Source organism: Callithrix jacchus, chromosome 1 (genome assembly GCF_049354715.1).
Source record: "Callithrix jacchus isolate 240 chromosome 1, calJac240_pri, whole genome shotgun sequence".
In the NCBI taxonomy this organism is placed as follows: Eukaryota; Metazoa; Chordata; class Mammalia; order Primates; family Cebidae; genus Callithrix; species Callithrix jacchus.
The window spans coordinates 88,868,705-88,890,584 of NC_133502.1; the positions used below are offsets into that span (position 1 = coordinate 88,868,705).

Consider the following 21,880-nt stretch of genomic DNA (forward strand, 5'->3'; position numbering starts at 1 on the left):
CCCAGGAGATCAAGGCTGCAGTAAGCCATGATCGTGTCACTGCACTCTAGTAGCTTAAACAGAGCAAGACCCTGTCTCTAAAAAAAATGTTTTAATAAAAAAAAATTATATACAACTCATACTTTGAGAGTAACAGCCTTGTCGGTCTTGTTTAATTCTGTAATAACAATATTTAAACAATATGACATTTAGAAGAAACTCCAAGAAAAAAAGATATACTAAATAGATGAACCTAAATATAAAATAGATTAAGTGGTTAAAAAAAATTATGACTACCCACCTGAAACAATATCTACTTCATGAAATATCCACTGATCAGATTAATAGACATTAAAAGTAATATACTGGCCAGGTTCATGCCTATAATCCCAGCACTATGGGAGGCCGCAAGCGGATCACCTGAGGTCAGGAGTTTGAGACCAGCCTGGCCAACATGGCAAAATCCTTTCTCTACTAAAAATACAAAAATTAGCTAGGCAAGGTGACAGGTGCCTGTAATCCCAGCTACTCAGGAGGCTGAGGCAGGAAAATCACTTGAACCCTGGAGGTGGAGGTTGCAGTGAGCCAAGATCATGCCACTGCACTCCAACCTGGGCAACAGAATGAGACTCTGTCTCAAAAAAAAAAAAAAAAGCAATACACTATGGCAATATGGAAAAATTTACAAAATAAAATATCAAGATAAAAAGGATACAAAATAAAATAAACACTACAATTACAACTTTAAAATATATTTCCCTATTTTACAAAGCACATATGAAAAATTAACTTTTTAAACTACAGGCACAAATGGCTCATGCCTGTAATCCCAGCACTTTGGGAAGCCAAGGCAGGTGGATCACTTGAGGTCAGGAGTTCGAGACCAGCATGGCCAACATGGCAAAACCCTACTGCTACTATAAATAGAAAAAAAAATAGCCGGGCATGGTAGCAGGTACCTGTAAACCCAGCTACTCGGGAAGCTGAGGCAGGAGAATCCTTTGAACTCAGAATGTGGAGGTTGCAGTGAGCCAAGATCGCACCACTGCAACAGAGCAAGACTCCATCTCAAAACAAATAAATAAACCAAAGTGATCTTTTCCTTTTCTCTAAACTTGTATTTATAGTATGCCTGAAGTTTTAAAATATTTTATGCCAAAGTTATCTGACTATGTCCAGGCACAGTGGCCCATGGCTGTGATCCCAGCACTTTGGGAAGCTGAGACAGGTAGACTGCTTGAGCTCAGAAGTTTGAGATCAGCTTGGACAACATGGTGAAACCTCATCTCTACTAAAAATACAAAATTAGCTGGGCATGGTGGCCTGTGCCTGTAATCTCAGCTACTCTGAAGGCTGAGGTGGGAGGATGACTTAAGCCTAAGAAGCAGAGATTGCAGTGAGCCGACATCATGCCACTGCATTCCAGCCTGGGAGCCTGGGTGACAGAGCCAGACCCCAGATAGAAAAAAAAAAAAAAAATGACAGAAAAACAAATAAGCTCACTCACTTAAAAAAAAAGAGAGAGAGAGAGAGACCACGCACCGTGGCTCACACCTGTAATATCTCAGCACTTTGGGAGGCCAAGATGGGTGGATCACCTGAGGTCAGGAGTTCGAGACCAGCCTGACCAACGTGGAGAAACCCCATCTCTACCAAAAATACAAAATTAGCGGGGTATGGTGGCACATGCCTGTAATCCTGGCTACCCAGGAGGTTGAGGCAGAAGAATCACTTAAACCTGGGAGTTGGAAGTAGTGGTGAGCCTAGATCGTGACGTTGCATTCCAGCCTGCGCAGCAAAAGCAAAAGTCCATCTCAAAAAAAAAAAAAAAGAAGTAATCTGACTTTAAAATGCAAACATAACTGCCAGGGTTTTGAGGTAGGCATGGATTATTTCTACTGGTTATATTGGTGACATCTGTTCAAAAGAAAGAAATTATTTTCTAACTATCAAGATACTACTTACTGTGCATTTTCCTGATATTTTTGGGTAACAGAATCTTCTCTTTGTAAAATTTGTAAAAATCTGCTACGTGCTAAATGGCATCTGGCAATGCATTTGTGCAAGTCCTGTGGTTTTAAGTTAAATGTCTCTGCAAAACGATGAGAAAAATCTATATGGAACACAAATAAGATTATAGAAAAGAGGCTGGTCTGATAGTAGCAGGTTATCAGAATTTAACATTGGTATCACTCAAGTTGGTATATAATCTCCGACTAAATTTGACTGACTTTTTTAAAGAAGAAAAGGAAAACAGACTTACAAGCTAATAAATACCAAAAATGTTGAACTTTAATATTAAGAAACCAACATCATGTAACTAACAACTCCCCAAAAGCCAGTATACTACTAACATATAACAATACAACTAATGTTTTGTTTTGGTTTCTGGGTTGTTTTCTTGAGACAGGGTCTTGCTCTCTTGCCCAGGCTGGAGTGCAGTGGCACAAGCATAGCTCACTGCAGCTTCAACCTTCCGAGTTCAAGCAATCCTCACCTCAGCCTCCCAAATAGCTGGGACTACAAGCCCATGCCACCATGCCCATCTAGTTCTTTTTTATTATCTTTTGTAGAGACTGATTCTCAAGGTGTTGCCCAGGCTAGTCTTGAACTCCTAAACTCAAGGGATCCTCCTGTCTCAGCCTCCCAAAGTGATGGGATTACAGGTTGCCACACCCAGCCTGATACAACTAATGTGAAGAAAAGTAAGATGACTTTTTCTTTTTTGGCCTGGAGTCTTGCTCTGTTGCCAGGCTGAAGTGTAGTGGCACGATCTTGGCTCACTGCATCACGGCAACCTCCGCCTCCTGGGTTCAGGCAATTCTCCTGCCTCAGCCTCTCGAGTAGCTGGGACTACAGGCATACCACGAGGCCCAGCTAATTTGTGTATTTTCAGTAAAGATGGGGTTTCACCATCTTTCATTAAGCTGTCTCGAACTCCTGACCTCAGGTGATCCACCCACCTCAGCTTCTCAAAGTGCTGGGATTACAGGCGTGAGCCACAACTCCCAGCCAAAATGACCTTTTTATAAAGTAGGCAACTATAAAAGATTTCTAAAGGTGAGTTATTTTATTTTATTTATTTTTTTGAAACAGAATCTCGTTCTGTTGCCCAGGCTGGAGTGCAGTGGTGCAATCTGAGCTCACTGCAAACTCCTACTCCCAGGTTCAAACGATTTTCCTGCCTCAGCCTCCCAAGTAGCTCAGACTACAGGCGCATACCATCACACCCAGCTAATTTTTGTATTTTTGGTAGAGATGGGTATTCACCATGTTAGCCATCTCTTGACCTCATGATTTGCCCGCCTTGGCCTTCCAAAGTGCTGGGATTACAGGTGTGAATCACCGAGCCCAGTCCAAGGTGAGTGATTTTACACACTTAAAAATTTTCAGGGCCGGGTGTGGTGGCTCAAGCCTGTAATCCCAGCACTTTGGGAGGCCGAGGTGGGTGGATCACAAGGTCAAGAGATCGAGACCATCCTGGTCAATATGGTGAAACCCCGTCTCTACTAAAAATACAAAAAATTAGCTGGGCACGGTGGCGCATGCCTGTAATCCCAGCTACTCAGGAGGCTGAGGCAGGAGAATTGCCTGAACCCGGGAGGCGGAAGTTGCCGTGAGCCGAGATCGCGCCATTGCACTCCAGCCTGGGTAACAAGAGCGAAACTCTGTCTAAGAAAAAAAAAAAAAAATTTTTAGAGTCCATCTACCTAAAAAAATTCTTACTGTAATTTGAGGTATCTATAAATACTGCATTTATTTATAGATACCTCAAATTATGGTAAGAGCGACTTTGCTTCCAAACAGAATCTTTTAACAAAGGAATAAAGTCAATATAAAAAAGTGAGATCACATCATCTCCTTTGCTGCCATCAGTTTACTTTTCCTCGTAGTAAGACCGAAAGGACAACATAACCAAGTAAAACCATTGTTCATTTCATAAGCAATTCTTCACTGTATTACTAATAACCAAAGTAGAACTGAGAACAACTCACGTAAACATTTCAGAGTTAGGTTTTTACCTGTAATAAATGTAGTAACTCCTACTTTAACATGGCTCAATACAACAAAAATTTGAGTATTCTGAGGCCGGGCGTGGTGGCTCAAGCCCATAATCCCAGCCCTTTGGGAGGCCAAGGTGGGTGGATCATCTGAGGTCAGGAGTTCAAGACCAGCCTGACCAACATGATGAAACCCCATCTCTAGTTAAAAAATAAAAATAAAAATAAAAATAAAAAATTTTGGCTGTGAAGGCCAGAATAAACAACTGCTCATGAAGAGTGTTTCTGTGATGAAAAAAAATAAAAATAAAAATAAAAAATAAAAAAATAAAAAAAATAAAAAATTTTAAAAATATGAGTATTCTGAAAATCCACACTGTATTTAACGTTGCTTATCCAGGTCCTAGTATTGCCTCAAAGAAACCACCAGAATTTCTAAATATTTAACAGGAAATGAGTTTACTGAATTTAGAAGTTATCTAGAGACTGAACATGTTGACTGGAATTGGTTTAAATCTAGAACATATTTTATATAAAATAGTTTGCATTACATGTAATTTGGGCAGATCATCCACTAGCAGAAAAACTGCAAACATTCTTATATTACATTTATAATACCAGCACTTTAGGAGGCCAAGACAGAAGGATTACTTGAGACCTGGAGTTCAAATCAAAACCAGCCTGGGCAAAATAGAAAGATCCACCCCATCTACAAAAAAAATAATTTTTCTTTTTTCTTTTTTGAAGCTAAGTCTGCTCTATCACCCAGGCTGGAGTGCAGGGGCACAATTTCGGCTCACTGCAACCTCCCTCTCCCATGTTCAAGCAATTCTCATGCCTCAGCCACCCAAGTAGCTGGGATTACTGGCACCTGCCACCATACCTGGGTAATTTTTTTTTTTTTTAATGTTTAAAGACAGGGTTTCACCATATTGGTTCGGCTGGTCTCGAACTCCTGACCTCAGGTGATCCGCCTGCCTCAGCCTCCCAAAGTGCTGGGATTACAGGCGTGAGCCACTGCGCCCAGCAATTTTTGTATTTTTTAGTAGAAACAGGATTTCATCATGTTGGCCAGGCTGGTCTCAAACTCCTCACCTCAAGTGATCTGTCTGCCTTGGCCTCACAAAGTGCTAGGCTTACAGGCATGGAGCCACCACAACCAGACAAAAAAAAAAAATTTTTTTTTTTAAATTACAAATTGCTCCTAAACATGAAACAATTTTCAACCTCACTAATAAGAGAAATATAAATTAAAACTATACTGAGATTCCACTGTAACCTATCAAACTGAAGAGATAAAAATGTCTGATGATTTACTTGGTATGTTCTCAGGAGTTATGGGTCAAAGAAAAAAATAAATAAAATAAATATATAAAAATGTCTGATTATATACTATTTATAAGCCTTTAGGAAAACAGATACTATCCATACACTAGTAATAAAAGTATCAATTGTTGCTGGGCTCAGTGGCTGACACCTATAATCGCAGCACTTTAGGAGGGTGAGGCAGGAAGACTGCCTGATCACAGGAGTTCAAGACCAGCCTGGGAAATATGGTGTGACCCCTGTATTTAAAAAAAAATTTTCTTTAAAGAAAATGTTTCCCAATCCTTGTATTAGAACATGATAAAATGGCCAGGTGCAGTGGCTCACGTCTGTAATCCCAACACTTTGGGAGGCCAAAGTGGGCAGATCACAAGGTCAGGAGATCCAAGATCATCCTGGCTAACACAATGAAACCTTGTCTCTACTAAAAATACAAAAAAATTAGCCGAGCGTGGTGGCGGGCGCCTATACTCCCAGCTACTCAGGAGGCTGAGGCAGGAGAATCACTTGAACCCGGGAGGCAGAGGTTGCAGTGAGCCAAGATGGCGCCACTCCAGCCTGGGCAAGAGAGTGAGACTCATCTCAAAAAATAATAATAAAATAATATTAATAGTAACTATGTTCATTATGAGAAGATTGCAAAGTCCAGTTCCAGTGGAATATTAACAATTTCCTTCTTGGGGTACATTAATGTTGTAACTTACTTTGCTTTTACTAAAATGTCTTCATTATTTAAAAATTGGAAAGAATAAAAATTTAAGAATCAAAACAAAAGAAACTTTTATAAATTGAACTTACTTTTAGAACTGGATTTAATATATTTCATTGCAACAAATCTTGCAAAATGATACATCAGATGAATAAACTTAGGACCACCAGGAGAAAGAAATAGTGAACCAACAACTTAAGGAAAGCTACTTCCACATTCACCCTATGAAGAAATAAAGATGATTTGAAGATATTAACAGTAGCTCTTACATTTACATCACACTATTTTTTTTAAAGGGTGTGACAATCTTGCAGTAGAAGCCCCACATTTTCATGAGCACTACGCTGTAGGTTGCCATGGGGCTCCCCAGTACCTCTTCATAGCAGTGGCTTGGACATATCCAACTTTATAGCAGAGTGTAAAGCAATCCAAGGGGGTAAGTCCCCCAGCCCACTGTCTTCTCATCATAATTTTTTTTTTTTTTGAGCTGCAGTTTTGCTCACTGCCAAGGCTGGAGTGCAATGGTTCAATCTTGGCTCACCAAAACCTCTGCCTCCCAGGTTCAAGTGATTCTCCTGCCTTCCTCCTCAGTAGCTGGGAATATAGGCATGTACCAGCATGCCTGGCTAAAGTTGTATTTTTAGTAGAGACAGGGTTTCACCATGTTAGTAAGGCTGATCTCGAACTCCTGACCTCAAGTGATCTGCCTGCCTTGGCTTTCCAAAGTGCTGGGATTAAGGTGTGAGCCACCACGCCCGGCCAGTCATCATACTATTTTTGAAGAATAAAAGAATTTGATCAGGGCTGGGTGTGGCTCATGCCTGTAATCCCAGCATTTTGGGAGGCCGAAGCAGATGGATCACTAGAGGTCAGGAGTTCAAGACCAGCCTGGCCAACATGGTGAAACCCCATCTCTACTAAATACACAGAAATTATCTGGGTGTGGTGTTATGTGGCTGTAATCCAAGCTACTCCGGAGGCTGAGGTGGGAGAATCCCTCAAACCTGGGAGACGGAGGCTACAGTGAGCCGAGATTGTACCATTGCACTCTAGCCTGGGTGAAAGAACGAGACTGCATCTCAGAAATAATAATAATAATAATAATGAATTTGATCAGGATTATTCTATTTAAACCACAAGTTAAATGTTTCAGCTTTTCTAAACTCTAAGTGGACCTGGTCAGAAAAAACAACTATAACAATACAGACACAATCATTGATACTATCTAGGGAAACAAACTATAATAATACATGGTTGGTTGAAAAGTTTTCTTTAAACAGAAACTGCTCTAAACACTGAAGAACTCTAAAACCTACTTTCAGTGCACCTGGCCAGCAAAGCTGGTTTCTTCGAAATACATAGAATCCCAACCAAAAACCATCAAAGAAGACTATTCTAACTAATATTTCCTTGCTTATACTGTTAGCATTAAAGCATTAAAAAGATTTCTAAAAGGTTAAGAGTTAAAGTCGTTTTTAACTTCTTAAACTCTGTATCTTCTTAAAAAAAGAATACTTACAGAAATCCTTTTTATCCATTTATAGCAATGTTTTCGGAATTCAGTATCACTTTTTTGGTCAAATGGGGGCCAACAAAATCTGGAAAACAAAAATAAAAGCATTAGGATTATGCACAACAATAGCAAAAAAAAAAAAAAAAAAAAAAAAAGCCAATCTCAGCAAAGTTTGTTTTTTGTAGAAAAAGAGCTGGGAAAGCACTTGTCTCCTTTATTGAATATCTGCAGGAGGCAACTCTGCACTGCTCAGGCAGCAGAGAAGAAAGCAGGCAGGCCATGGTGGGTAGGGGAGCATGAAGCAGGAGATGCCCACCCTCATTTCCAGTCCTTGAAAAATTGCTTGAAGATGGGTGTCTCACTCACGGCTCTGGGGCAGAATCTCCACCTGAGTGTTGAGGGCATACCACATGTGCAAGATGAAGCCCTCAGCCACTTGCAGGGCTGCCTGCTGCTCCTTCTCATTCGCTTTTCGTCCCTTCCAGATGTAGATCTTGCCACAGAACCCATTGTTTAGCACAGAGCAGTCATCAGACATCAGCACTTCAGGGGCAAAGGGACTGGAGTTAGCCACCTTGGTCAGGTTCATCTGTCCAGTGGCATCAGAGACCTTATACAGACCCGTGGCCTGGGCATTTGTCTGGTCAGCTGTGAGGTCTTCCTCAGGGTTGCCCTCCTTGAGAGAAGGCTTGGGGCCCAGAACCTGGATCATCTCATCAGGCTCCTCCCCATCAGTGACAATCTCCACCTGGGCCTTGCCCTATCGCTCACTGTCCCGGATGGCCAGGGCCAGGTCCCTCGCCTTGTTGCGTTCCAGGATGTTGGACTTTCTACCACACCAGGCAAAGATGTTCTGGCCCAGGTCCAGGATGAAGCAGTCCCCCATGTTGAAGCTGTCCCAGCTCAGTGCCCACTCAGTGGCATGGATGTTCTTCTCCCCTTCACCTGGAAGAGTTTCTTGACGGCAGCTGGGGCTCCTGAGGAGGTCTTGTGAAATGCTGACTCCACACCACCTTCCTGGTACTTGAGGCCCTGTGGGAAGTAGCTCATGAAGAGATTGGACTCACTGCCCTGCACCTCACAGTGCTGCACAGGCCGCTCTTCCAGCAGTGTGTTGAGGTACACAGCCAGCACAGCACAGGACCCCTGCTCATGCCAGGATGACTGCTGGCCTATCCACAGGTGCAGATGGGAAACCTCTTCTGGGCCACTGTACAGCAGTAGGTAGAAGTCCCCGAGGAGAAGAAGACACCCTGGTTCTCTTGTGCCACAGGAACTGGCTTCAGCTTCTCCACCCTCCACATATGCAGGCCTGGATCCTGCACTGAGGCTGAAAATGGAGAGCCACTCTGGGGAATGGCTGCGTACATGCTGTTTTCAGATCTGCCAAGGCCTTGATCCCCTCGGAAAATTTTTTAAAACTCAAACTTATTTCCCATACCAGAAATATTAACATGTGGCCAGGCACCGTGGCTCACCTGAGATCACTTGAGACCAGTCTGGACAACACAGAAAAATCCCATCTCTACTAAAAATACAAAAATTAGCTAGGCATAGTGGTACGCACCTCTAGCCTCAGCTACTTGGGAGGCTAAGGCACGAGTATTGCCTGAACCCAGCAGGTGGAGGCTGCAGTGAGCGAAGATGGCACCACTGCACTCTAGCCTTGTTAACAGACTGAGACCCTGTCTTAAAAGAAAAAGAAAATTAAAGCGAAACGAATTAAAGCTAACATTCTTAGATAACAGATAGAGAGACACCAACCTGTGAGAAATTATTATTTTTTTTTGAGATGGAGTCTCCCACTGCCTCCCAGGCTCGAGTGCATCTGCTCACTGAAACTTCTGCCTCTCAGGTTCAAGTTATTATCCTGCCTCAGCCTCCCGAGTAGCTGGGATTACAGGTGCCCACCACCATGTCTAACTAATTTTTTGTATTTTTAGTAGAGATGGAGTTTCACCCTGTTGGCCTGCCTGATCTCAAACTCCTGACCTCAAGTATTCTAGCCACGACAGCCTCCCAAAGTGCTGGGATTACAGGCGTGAGCCACCACACCTGGCTGAATTTTTTTTTTGTTTATAAATATCTATAGGACTGAGTTGTATTTCATACAAATAACTAAAATGGATTAAATGAAAGAATGAACAGCTATTAAAATTGCTGAAAATTAGCTAAACACAACAATCTCAAAGGATCCCCTGGACTAGTGCATAAAGATAATATTAAAAAATTAGTAAATTAAGTCTGGAAAGAAACAGTAATTTGCGAGAGAGAAACATAAACAGATACATTTGAAGAGAAGAAAAGAATTGGCATGAAAGATGACAACTCCTAGAGATAATCTTTATCATACTGTGGGTGTTACTGTTTTGTGGCTAAACAACAAGACAGAAAAACACAAAAAAAGAGAGGTTTTGCTTCAATTTTGGTCAAAAATATTACGGTTTAAAATTTACCTTTTGCTTTTTTCTTTCACAGTTTTTTCAAAATTTTTATTCTGAGAAATAATTATTTGAGGCCTCATACTTTTTCTATAATTATATTCAGTATTCCCAGAAAAAAATTGAGCATACATAGGGAACAAAAAGACTAAAAAAGCTAGAATGTCAATAGTGATACACTCTGGTTGATGGGTTTAGAAACAACTTTTGGCCGGGCGAGGTGGCTCACGCCTATAATCCCAGCACTTTGGTAGGCCGAGGCGGGTGGATCATGAGGTCAAGAGATACAGACCATCCTGGTCAACATGGTGAAACCCCGTCTCTACTAAAAATATAAAAATTAGCTGGGCATGGTGGCGCAGGCCTGTAGTCCCAGCTACTCGGAGGCTGAGGCAGGAGAATTGCTTGAACCCAGGAGGCGGAGGTTGCGGTGAGCTGAGATCGTGCCGTTGCACTCCAGCCTGGGTAACAAGAGCGAAACTCCATCTCAAAAAAAACAACTTTCACATTTTTCTTTTTTTTTTCTTTTTTTAAAAGACAGGGTTTCACCATGGTGGCCAGGCTTGTCTCGAACTCCTGACCTCAGGTGATCCACCTGCCTCGGCCTCCCAAAGTGCTAGGATTACAGGTGTGAGCCACTGCGCCTGGCCAATTTTTACATTTTTCTATACTTTCTGAATTACTTAAAATGAGCCATAATGTTGATAATCAGGAAAAAACCTAAAAATCTATTTTTCTTTGGACAGAAGCTCTATACCTTAATAACAGGCAATTCCAAAAAGGATCCACCTATTCTGCATAGTCAGAACTTCAAATAAAAGCAAAATATTCAAAACAGATTATCAAAAATGAAAATACCCTAAGCAATAGATCTACTTGTTGATTCTCAATATAAAAGCTTGATGGCACAATATAAATATCAAAATAAATGTGAACACTTTTTTAGATAAAAGAAACACAAATCACATGCATGCAAAATAACTGAGAATTGAGACTAGTGGGTTTTTACATGTTTATCTCCTTCTTAAACTATTTAATATTCAACAGCATATAACAATAGGGTAAATGTAACAAGAATGATTTTTGCCTATAGCAATCGATGATTTAATATATATGTCACTGAAAAAAGAATAAGGATTTACAGAGACCCGTACAGACAAAACAACACTGCCTATAGGCAAAGTAATAAGGTGTAGAGTACTGAACAAAAAAATAAGGCAAAATCAAGTTCATACAGATTGATAAGTTAATTGTTTTGCAAGAATAATTTGCTTAATTATTAAGACCATGAAGAATGTTAAGAAGTATATAAAAAAAAACTATGTTACTTATAAAATAATGATTTTAAGATATGTACCAAAGAAAAAAAATCACTCTGATTTATAAAGATTAAGTATTAAATGTGTAAGACTCAAATCTGAATTCTGAACTATTCATTCAAAACAATGGGCAAAGGCCAAGCTGAAATTCTGGCTTATATTAAAACGCAGTCCATTTTCAAATTTGGAAAGAAATTTAAGAAAATGAAATTATTTTTCCTTACTTGAAAACTTTGGTGAGAGACTGGTCCAGTATTTCAAACAAAAAATAAGAAACTATATGAAAGGTATCACGGTTCAGCTTGTCAAACATGTTCCTAGGAGTTAAAAATGAAATAGAAGTAGAAAATGAAAAAGAAAATAGTTAATAAACTAAACATCATCAAAAGCTGAGTTCATACTGAGTTTGACACAAATTAATGTCTTAATTCCAGGAAGACAAGGCAAATTAATTTTTCATATTCATGTAGATGTTATAACCAATTAAAAACACACAAGCTTTTGTTTCCTAATTCTGAAAATAAAAATTCAATAGAAGACTGGCAGAACTTGCTTTAAGGAAAACACTCTACAGAAAAAGGAAGGAAAATCTGAGATAGAATCATGACCTATGATATAATACTAACCTACATTTACTAAATAGCAGTAAATAATTAATATTTATTAAGAGTTTCCAGCCGGGCGCGGTGGCTCACACCTATAATCCCAGCACTTTGGGAGGCCGAGGCGGGTAGATCACGAGGTCATGAGATCGAGACCATCCTGGTCAACACAGTGAAACCCCATCTCTACTAACAATACAAAAATTAGCTGGGCATGGTGGTGCGCACCCATAATCCCGGCTACTTGGGAGGCTGAGGCAGGAGAATTGCTTGAACCCAGAAGGCGGCGGTTGCGGTTAGCCGAGATCATGCCATTGCACTCCAGTCTGGGTAACAACAGCGAAACGAAACTCCATCTCAAAAAAAAAAAAAAAAAAAGTTTCCTAGGCCTATAATCCCAGCACTTTGGTAGGCCGAGGCCAGTGGATCACGAGGTCAAGAGATCGAGACCATCCTGGTCAACAAGATGAAACCCCATCTCTACTAAAAATACAAAAATTAGCTGGGCATGGCGGTGCGCGCCTGTAGTCCCAGCTACTTGGGAGGCTGAGGCAGGAAAATTGCTTGAACCCAGAAGGCGGAAGTTGCGGTGAGCTGAGATAGTGCATTGCACTCCAGTCTGGGTAACAACAGAGAAACTCTGTCTCAAAAAAAAAAAATTTCCTATTTGCCAAGCATTCTTTAAGCCTTCTATAGGCAGTAACTTAGCCAATCTTCACTTCTATCACATACCACCTACCTTAACACAAATTATTTTACTTAATCCTAATGACACTAGATAGATAGTGGTTTGATTATCTTCATAATACAGATGAGGAACCCTAAATTTAGAGGTTAGAAATTTGCCCAAAATTGCTTAACTAGAAAGTAGAAAAGTACTAACTAATTTGAAATACGTCCCCTCACCCTAGAGTTCAGGGTCTTCACTACTAGATTTTTACTACCAGAACCATCTTTATAACATAATGCTGGCATTAGTTTTTATTATTTCAATTACCCTAATTAATCAAAACAAAGCCTAAAAGAAATACAATGTGAAAACAGAAACGGAAAAACACTAAAGCCTTTAAGAAATGTCACACCACTGCCGGGCATGGTGGCTCACACCTATAATCCCAGCACTTTGGGAGGCCGAAGTGGGTGGATCACGAGGTCAAGAGATCGAGACCATCCTGGTCAACAAGGTGAAACCCCGTCTCTACTAAAAATACAAAAATTAGCTGGGCATGGTGGTGCACGCCTGTAGTCCCAGCTACTTGGAAGGCTGAGGCAGGAGAATTGCTTGAACTCAGAAGGCGGAGGTTGCGGTGAGCCAAGATCGTGCCGTTGCACTCCAGTCTGGGTAACAACAGCGAAACTCCGTCTCGAAAAAAAAAAAAAAAAAAAAGAAATGTCACACAACTATAAGGAATCAAGAGTTAACTTAAATGGCAAAGCATCAAATTTACTTCAAAAAATCAAATCAAGTGAATTTCTGACTCAGGAGTGATTACTATTCTCTTGCATACGTTCCTATGCCTATCCATTTGTCAATTCTTTTGTCCTTAGAATGTCTCTACTCCTCAAGTAACACAAATGAAGTTCCATCTATCCCACTTCCTTACCATCTCTCAAACCTGTTGTTTTTTCAAAGTACTTTGTTATCTTCTCTTTGACACTTATTGTAATTTGTAATAAGATCTTTGTTGAAGATTTCTTCCTTCATTAGACTTAAATTCTATAAGGGAAAATTTGTATCTATTCTGTTCACCACTCTATACCCAGGTCCAATACTGTGTTCAATAAATATTTGTTGAATGAACAAATAAATGAATCACCTCTTTTTATTCCTACTGCCACCTTAGTTTGAGGAAGGAGACCCAGGCATCTGGGATCACCTCTCCCTTGACCTCCACACTGCATTTCAATAGAAGGCTGGCCAACTGGCAGCACCTCTTGACTCACCTTCCTGTAATATAGTAGGCATGGTATAGGGGAATCTCTCCAGAAGACATTGTTTTTACTTGAACAAGATCAAACCCCTAGCCCACTCCTCCATCTGGAGACCAGAACCCTTTCACATGTAATTTAAACCCAGGACCCTTTTTTTTTTTTTTGAGACAAGAGTTTCGCTGTTGTTACCCAGACTGCAGAGTGGAGTGCAATGCCACGATCTCAGCTCACCGCAACCTCCGCCTCCTGGGTTTGAGCAATTCTCCTGCCTCAGCCTCCCAAGTAGCTGGGACTACAGGCGTGCACCATCATGCCCAGCTAATTTTTGTATTTTTAGTAGAGACGGGATTTCACCTTGTTGACCAGGATGGTCTCAATCTCTTGACCTCGTGATCCACCTGCCTCAGCCTCCCAAAGTGCTGGGATTATAGGCGTGAGCCACTGCGCCTGGCCCAGGACCCTTTCATATGTGATTTCTAAAGCTGTAAACCCAAGACCCTTTCTTTCTTTTTTTTTTTGAGACAAAGTTTTGCTCTTATTGCCCAGGCTGGAGTGCAATGGCTCCATCTCGGCTCACCGCAACCTCCGCCTCCTGGGTCCAAGCAATTCTCCTGCCACATGTGGAGCCCAAAGCTCAGTGCCCTCACCATTCACCCTACAAGAGAGTGTATTGGCCCCCTGAACCCATGCTGTCAAATTCTACTCTTGTCTTTGTCTTATTTCTTTTCTCACTCCCTCTTGGCCACTGGGACTCAGGGCACCCATATACAGGGTTAGGCTGGTTCCCAACAGGTTTTTTTTTATTTTTAAGAGACAGGATCACGCCCTGTTATCCAGGGTGGAATGTAGTGGTACAATCATAGCTCACTGTAGCCTCAAACTCCTGGGCTCAAGCAATCCTCCCACCTTGCCCTCCCAAAGCACTGGGATAACAGGTGTGAACCACCATGCCCAGCCTAATTGTTTTTTTAAGAGACATAGTCTCACTAAGTTGCCCAGGCTGGTCTCAAACTTCTGGCCAACAGCAATTTCCCACCTCAGTTTTCTGAGTAGCTGGATTTACAGGTGCATTGAGCAATCTTAAAAGTAACTTTGGCAGGGTACAGTGGCTCATGTCTGTAATCCCAGCACTTTGGGAGGCTGAGGTAGGCAGAGCACGAGCTCAAGAGGTCAAGACCAGCCTGACCAACATGGTGAAAACTCGTCTCTACTAAAAATACAAAAATTAGCCTGGCGTGGTGGTGTATGCCTATAGTCCCAGCTGCTCAGGTGGCTGAGGTAGGAGGATTGCTTGAGCCCAGGAATTCTAGGCTGTAGTGCACTACGCTGACTGGTGTCCGCATTAAGTTCAGCGTCAATATGGTGACCTCCTGGAGAGGGGGACCACCAGGTTACCTAAGGAGGGGCGAACCAGCCCAGGTCGGAAACAGCAAGTCAAAACTCCCATGCTGATCAGTAGTGGGATCGCACCTGTGAATAGCCACTGCACTCCAGCCTGGGCAACATAGCAAGACTCCTGTCTCTAAAAAAAAAAGAAAAAATACAAAAACTAGCCAGCCGCGGTGGCGGGCACCTGTAATCCCAGCTACTCAGGAGGCTGAGTCAGGAGAATTGCTTGAACCCAGGAGGTGGAGGCTGTAGGGAGCTGAGATCACGACACTTCACTCCAGCCTAGGCGACACAGCGAGACTCCGTCTCAAAAAAAACAGGGAAAGAGAAAACAGATGAATGGATAAAGAAACTGTAGTATATATACACAATGGAACATTATTCAGCCACACAAAAATTAGAAAATCCTGTCATCTGCATCAACATGGATGGAACTGGAGGTCATTATCTTAAGTGACATAAGTCAGGCATGGAGAGACAAATATTACATGTTCTCACATGTGAAAGCAAAAAATGTGGACCTCATGGAGGTAGAGAGTAGAATGGTGGTTAAGACAATTTAGGAAAGGAAGAGAGAGAGGGAGGGATGAAGAGAAGTTGATTAATGGGTACAAAAATACAGTGAGAAGGAATAAGTTCTAGTGTTCAATAGAGCTAAAATGAAGTTATAGTTAACAATAATTTATTGCATATTTTAAAATAGCTAGAAGAGAACTGTAATGTTTCCAACACAAAGGAAAGATAAATGTCTGAGAAAATGGCTATCCCAGTTACCCTGATCTTATTCTTTTTTTTTTTTTTTGAGCCAGAGTTTCACTCTTGTTGCCCAAGCTGGAGTGCAATGGCACCATACCAGCTCACCCCAACTGATGCCTTGCAGGTTCAAGGATTCTCCTGCTTCAGCCTCCCAAGCAGCTGGGATTACAGGCATGCGTCACCACACTGGGCTAATTTTGTATTTTTAACAGAGATGCAGTTTCCTCATGTTGGTCGGGCTGGTCTCAAACTCCAGACCTTCGGTTATCTGCCCACCCTGGCCTCCCAAAGTGCTGGGATTATAGACATGAGCCACCATGCCCAGCCTCTGATTCTTACACATTGTTTAAGTGTATCAAAATATCAAAAATTTTATATCCCAAAAATAGGTACAGCTACTATACATCAATAAAAGAAAACAGGCCAGGCTCAGTGGCTCACATCCGTAATTCCTGCACTTGGAGTGGCCAAGACAGGGGGATCACTTGAGGCCAGGAGCTCAAGACCAGCCTGGACAACACACCGACCCTAGGCATGGTGCCATGGCCTGCAGTCCCAGCTACTCAGTAGGCTGAAGTGGGAGGACCACTTGGGCCCAGGAGTTGGAGTATGCAGTGAGCTGTGATCACACAACTGTACTCCAGCCTGGTGACCGAGAGAGAACCTCTCTTAAAAAAAAAAAAAAAAAAAAATGCCGGGTACAGTGGCTCACATCCCAGCACTTTAGAAGACTGAAGCAGAAGGATTGCCTGAGCCCAGGAATTTTGAGACCAGTATGGGCAGCATGGTTAGCTGCTATCTCTAAAATGATAACATATTTTTTAAGGAAAAAAGAAAGAAAAAACAAATTGATGGTGGATCCCTCCCAGTAACACACTTTTTGAAAAGGACTCTAAAGACACAGGGGTAGCTGGGCGCAGTGGCAGGGGCCTGTAATCCCAGCTACTCGGGAGGCTGAGGCAGGAGAATTGCTTGAAGCCAGGAGGTGGAGGTTGCAGTGAGCTGAGATCAGGCCACTGCCCTCCAGCCTGGGCAACAGAATCAGATTCCGTATCCAAAAACAAAAACAAACAAAAAACAGCTACTAGAAAAACTGAAATTATATAATTTACAAAAGTTAAACAGATTGAGGAGAATAGAAGATAGCCAATGTATATATCCCAAATTCCTCTTGGCCTACAGGAAGAATGACTAGAGATACTGGCTAAAGTTCATAAAACACAGAAATATAAACAGAGTCCTTTTCAGTGGGTTATTAGGAAGGATCCATAACCTTAACAGAAGTGGAAAAAGCAGTAAAGGGGCTTTTACATTCCATACTTTTCATTAAAAGGGTATTAGTTTTTAATACCCTTCTCTATTGTTTTATGCTAAGTCTAGCACGCCTTACTTTCCTAATTCAAAAAGTAAAAACTATAATGTTAGAGGTGTTTGTACTATGGTTTCCATGCTCTTCCACTACCACGCGCCATCCCTCCGACTACTCCACAGACCATCCCTCCACCCCCAAGGCCGAGTTAAGCTGCCCCTCCAGTTCTGCACTCACCCCGTCTGCTGACTTTCGCACTCCCCAGCAGAGCGCTTCCGGCACTCTTCCATTATATACTGTCTGTCTCTGCCCCAAGACTGGCAGCAACTGGGAGTAGGAACTTTGCAGCCAGTTCCTGGCACAAAGTAACCGCTCAACCAACTGAGATTAATCAACCTCCGGGGTCTACAAAAGGGCGAGTTCCCCGGCGTCCTCCGGCTCAGCCTCCCTCGCCCCACCGGCCTCGGTCTCCTTACACTCCGAGGTGCGTGTGCGACACGATCTTTCCGCAAGCAATGGTCGCCGGGCCTGGTTTGAAGCCGAGCGCCTGCAGATACATCCAGAGATGCTCCTTCTCGAAAGCGGTGACTGAGGCCGAGCTCATTATCGCGGTAGGCTCGGTGGCGGCAAAGAAAGAAAGCGGGCTTCTTGGAGGGCCCTCAGGATCCCTCCCTACGGTCAGCCTGCCCTCCCTACGGTCAGCCTGAGGCCGCGGCGGCCCTTCCATTGCCACCGCCTGCTCCTTTTTCGCCCGAAGCCATTTCGCCTCAAAGGGCCTTAGAGCCTCGGGGAAATTGAGCTGCTAACGGTAGTGCGGCCACAACCGCATCATCGAAACCGCCACAGACGGAGACTTCCGCCCTTAAGGAAGAGCAGTGTGCGCCGGCGCCGCCAGGCTTCCGAGGAAGGAGGGACTTCCCGGGAGGACTATATCTTCCGCCATGCAATGCGCTCTTTTCTCCTCTTTTCCGGTCATGCCCCGCCGAGAAACTACACGACCCACAGGGCATTGCGCGCCCAGCGAATTGTTCTGCGCTTGTGTAACCGCTGTCGTGCCAGATCCTCGGGCCTTCGGGGTTTTGATTCTTGGTGTGTGGGGATCATCCTAGTTGTTACGTCACATAAAAACCATAAATGGAGCACTGTGCCTCGGTGTCGAGAAAAAGCACTGGTTTCATCCTCAACTATGCTCACTGTGACTCTGATCAAGTCACGTAATCTCTGAGCCTCATTTCTGTCATTAGCAAAATCTGTGCCCTCAAATGCTGGATGTTCCTTTTCGTGCTCTAAATGAAATCTGGCTCTCTACTCCCCCTGCAGTCTTTTCTTTCTTTCTTTTTTTTTTTTAGACGGAGTTTTGCTCTGTTGTCCAGGTTGGAGTGCAGTGGTGCGATCTGGGCTCACTACAACCTCTGCCTCCCTGATTGAAGCGATTCTTATGCCTCAGCCTACCTAGTAGCTTGAATTACAGGCGTCTGCCACCACGCCTAGCTAATTTTTTGTATTTTTAATAGAAACGGGGTTTCACCATGTTGGCCGGGCTGGTCTCAAACTCCTGACCCCAGGTGATCCACCTGCTTCGGCATCCCAAAGTGCTGGGATTACAGGCATGAGTCACTGCTTTCAGCCGCCTGCAGTCCTCTTAATTGATAGCTGTTGCCTACCACAAACCCCACAGACAACAGGGCCTGGAAGTGGACTGGGCAACCTGCTACCTCTGCCAATTATTGCTTCCTGCCTCACTATAATAACCACCTTTTTAAAAAAAAGAGAGATAGAGGAGGAGGGCTCGGGAAGAGAGAGAGAGAGAGAGAGAGAGAGAGAGAGAAAGAGAGAGAGAGAGAGAGAGAGAGAGACCTAACATGTTGCCCAGGCTGGGCTTGAGCTCCTGGGCTCAAGCGATCCACCTGCCTTGGCCACCCAAGGCGTGAGCCACCCTGTGGAGCCTAAAATCACCTTTTGAAGTTTATGCTATTGCCCCTAGCTCTTCATTGTGGAAGTCATCTGTAAGATCTCCGACTCCTTTCTGGTGGTGTATGCCTGTAGTCCAGCTACTCAGGAGGCTGAGGTGGGAAAATCACTTGACCCTGGAAGGTTCAGTCTAGGTGACAGAGCAAGACCCTTCTCAAAGCAAAAGAACAACAACAAAAATTCTCTGACTCTTGTCCACAAAAAGAGTCAAACTCTGTAAAAAAGAGAGTCCGATCCAGACCCAAAGAGAAGGTTCTTGTATCTTGAAGGAAATAACTTGAGGTGAGTCAGAGAGCACAATGAAGGAAGCGAGTTTATTGGAAAGGACTCCGTTGAAGAGCAGAGCAACCTCAGAAACAGGGGAAGGAACACACGGTCTCCTTTGTCAATGTCTCTACTTACAAGAAACTATAAGAAGCTGTAATTAAACTTGCAATGTGCAGATATGCTCACTAAAGGTAGGGCTATTGTGCTTTCAGAGACCATGAATCTCTCAACCGAAGCTTGCTCTTTCACATAGTCTTTAAGTAAAGTGGGCTGCTCCTTAGAATATCTGGACATTCTGCAGGCTTGATAGAAGATCTCCTGTATGGCCATAAATATTCTGTAATTATAATTGGTGGTCAGTTTAGAATGTGGCTATTTTTAGACCATAAGCATTAATTTTATAGGAGCCTTGTAAGTGCCTAGCTACTTTAAGATAGAGTCACTCTAGTCATGTTTTATTAAACAAGAGGCCTGGTAAGCAGGGGTTCCTCTAACAAAATATTTAAAGAGGTTTATTCTGAGCCAAGTATGAGTGACCATGGCCTGAGGCACAGTCTCAAGAGTTCCTGAGAATATGTGCCCAAGATGGTGGGGCTATAGCTTGGTTTTATACAGTTTTAGGGAGACATAAGACATCAATCAATACACATGAGGTATATATTGGTTCTGTACAGAAAGGTGAGGCAACTCAAAGTGGAGGGTTCAGGTCCCAGGTGGACTCAAAGTTTTTTTGATTGGGGCAGGCGCCGTGGCTCACACCTGTAATCCCAACACTTTGGAAGGCCAAGGCAGGCGGATCACTTGAGGTCGGCAGTTCAAGACCAGCCTGACCAACATGGAGAAACCTTGCCTCTACTAAAAATACAAAATTAGCCAGGTGTGATGACACATGCCTGTAATCCCAGCTACTTGAGAGGCTGAGGCAGGAGAATTGCTTGAACCTGGGAGACAGAGGTTACGATTAGCTGAGATCATGCCATTGCACTCCAGCCTGGGCAACAATAGCAAAACTCCGTCTCACCAAAAAAAAAAAAAAAAAAAAAAAAGGATAAAGTCTCATAGGTGGCCACCCATAAGTACTAGAATCTGGCTCACACCTGTAATTCCAACACTTTGGGAGGCTGAGGCCAGCAGATTGCTTCAGCCCAGAAGGCAGAGGTTGCGATGAGCCCAGATTATGCCACTGCATGCCAGTCTGGGCAACAGAGCAAGACCCTGTCTCAAAAAAAAAAAAATTTAGGCTGGGCACGGTGGCTCATACCTGTAATCCCAGCATTTTGAGAGGCCAAGGCAGGCAGATCACCTGAGGTCAGGAGTTTGAGATCAGCTTGGCCAATGTTGTAAAACCACGTCTCTACTAAAAGGACAAAAATTAGCCGGGCATGGTGGCAGACACTTGTAATCCCAGGTACTCCAGAGGGAGGCTGAGGCAGGAGAAGCGCTTGAACCCAGGAGGCAGAGGTTGCAGGGAGCTGAGATCACAAGCCTGGGTGTACTCCAGACTGGGTGACACAGTGAGTACTGGATTCTCAGTTAATCTCTTTAGGATTGGGGGGGCCTGCCAGAGGAAACATCTACTTATTTCAATAGAGATTCTTTTATTTATTTGTTTATTTCTGAGACGGAGTCCCACTCTATCACCCAGTCAGGAGTGGAGTGGCCCAATCTTGGCTCAGTGCAACCTCCATCTCCTGGGTTCAAGTAATTCCCCTGCCTTGGCCTTCCAAGTAGCTGGGATTACAGGCATGCACCACCATGCCCACCTAATTTTTGTATTTTTGGTAGAGACAGGGTTTCAGGTCAACAGGTTTCACCGTGTTGACCAGGATGGTCTGGAATTCTGGACCTCAGGTGATCTTTCTGCCTCAGCCTCCCAAAGTGCTGGGATTACAAGTGTGAGCCACTGCACCCGGCCAGCTTCTTTACAGATGTAGATATCGCCCCATAAGTGATGGCTTTGCGGGCGCATTTCAAAATATACCAAAGAAACATATTTTCAGAAAAAAAATTATTTCCTTCTTTATCTGTCATGTGATATTATGTCAGAGTCAGGTTGGAAAGTAAGCTGGGTTATACAGGGTTAAACAAAATCCATCTGATGAGATTTTTATGGTTTATAGGATGTGACTCCTTAAGTTCAGTAGTTAGGAATTTGGGCCAGAAAGAAAAAAGGTCAGAGTTTAGTCCTCACTCACTAGGGCTCATTCTAAGAAGATGTGGCAGCTAGGCATGGTGGCTCATGCCTATAATCCCAGCATTTTAGGAGGCCAAGGCAGGAGGATCATTTGAGGCTGGGAATTCCAGACTAGCCTGGAATCCTCCCACCTGAGCCTCCCAAGTAGCTGGGATTACAGGCACCCACCACC

The 21,880-nt window shown here is 43.1% G+C and overlaps 2 pseudogenes across 2 annotated transcripts in view; both read right to left on the minus strand.

Annotated features, from left to right (window-relative positions):
- LOC100405729 (HAUS augmin-like complex subunit 6) overlaps positions 1-18,140 on the minus strand; it is a 50,104-nt pseudogene extending 31,964 nt beyond the window's left edge. The window contains exons 1-5 of the transcript XR_013532825.1: positions 17,753-18,140; positions 11,513-11,605; positions 7,535-7,613; positions 6,105-6,237; positions 1,945-2,092 (exon numbers count right to left, since the gene is read on the minus strand). The product of XR_013532825.1 is annotated as an HAUS augmin-like complex subunit 6 (transcript). The remainder of the gene's footprint in view (positions 1-1,944; positions 2,093-6,104; positions 6,238-7,534; positions 7,614-11,512; positions 11,606-17,752) is intronic.
- Positions 7,635-18,140, minus strand: LOC108587754 (macrophage-capping protein pseudogene; annotated as a pseudogene). Its single transcript, XR_013532798.1, has 3 exons — positions 17,514-18,140; positions 11,513-11,605; positions 7,635-9,217 (listed from the first exon to the last, which is right to left on the minus strand). The product of XR_013532798.1 is annotated as a macrophage-capping protein pseudogene (transcript).
- Positions 18,141-21,880: the final 3,740 nt, after the last annotated feature.